Raw genomic sequence first — 1579 nt, forward strand, 5'->3', positions numbered from 1 at the left:
CAACTTCTTCAATCTGAAATTGATCAAACATGCAGTCAAGATGTATATTGATCATTACCAGTGATTGGAATGCAAAGGTTGGGAGCAAAGAGGAAGGATCAGTAGTTGGAAAACATGGCTTTGGTGATAGACATGATGCTAGAGATGACATGATAGAATTCTACAAAATCAGTGATTTGTTCATTTCAAATACCTTCTTTAGACAGCTTAAGAGATGATTATACACATGGACCTTACAAGAAGGACTACATAGAAATCAAATTGACTACATCTGTGGAAAGAGACGATGGAAAAGCTCCATGTCGTCAGTCAAAGCAAGGCCAGGTGCAGATTGTGGAACAGATCACCAATTGCTCATAAGCAAATTCAAACTAAAGCTGAAGAAAATGAAAAAAAAGTCCACAAGAGCCAAAATATGACCTTGAATATACCTGCCTGAATTGAGACATCATTGAAGAACAGATTTGGTGCATTAAATACTAAACACTAAAGACCAGAAGAGTTGTGGGATGACATCACGAACATCATACAGGAAAAAAGAAAAAAAGTCATTAAGAAGACAAGAAAGAAGGAAAAAGTCAAAATGGATGTCAGAAGAGATGCTGAATTTTGCTCTCCAGAACTCTACTTTTAGGAGAAAGCTATTCCTAAGTTACACTTTAAGTGCCATTGGATCTATGGGATTTAAGAGCCCTTCAATCACCACTTGTCTGTCAGTTTGTTGTGCTGTGGTGGCTTACATGTTGCTGTGATTCTGGAAGCTATGCCACAGGTATTTTAAACACCAGCAGGGTCACCCATGGTGGACAGTTTTCAGCTGAGATTACAGATGAAGACAGACTACGAAAAAGGAGAGATGAACTACTTTCAAGTATTTAGTCACTGAAAACCTATGAATAGAAGGGAACGCTGTCAGCACTAGAATATTGAATATTGAAACATGATGAAGAACAACCAGAATATTGTCAGATATAGCACTGGAAGATGAGTCCTTCAGTTTGGAAGTCACTCAACATGTGACTGGGGAAGAACTGCCTCCTCAAAGTAGAGTTGACTGTGGTGAAGTGAATGGAGTAAAGCTCTCAGGACCTTAATTTGTTGATGGGAAATAACTCAAAAAGAAGAGAAACAGTTGTAAACATGCATTAACAATCAGGACATGGAATGTACATAGTATGAATCTAGAAATGTTGTAAATTGTCAAAATGTAATAAATACATCAACATCGATATCCTAGGCATTAATGAGCTGAAATGGATTGGTATTGGCCCTTCTGAATCAAAAAATCACATGGTTTACTATCCCAGGAATGAAAAAGTGAAAATGAATGGTGTCACATTCATCATAAAAAAGAATATTTCAATATCTGTCTTGAAGTACAATCCTGTGTGTGTTAAGATAGCAAAGCTGTTTGAGCAGCATGGTCAGCAATTCAAGCTCACCAGTCTGTTCTTGGAAACCCTAAGAAGGATAGATTATGGATTGGAATAGACTAGATGGCACTTAACAACAACAACAATAAGGAAGATCAGTAAATACCACTATTATTCAAATGTATACACCAACCACTTAAGCCAGT

Source organism: Chrysochloris asiatica, unplaced genomic scaffold (genome assembly GCF_000296735.1).
Source record: "Chrysochloris asiatica unplaced genomic scaffold, ChrAsi1.0 scaffold00004, whole genome shotgun sequence".
Taxonomy (NCBI): Eukaryota; Metazoa; Chordata; class Mammalia; order Afrosoricida; family Chrysochloridae; genus Chrysochloris; species Chrysochloris asiatica.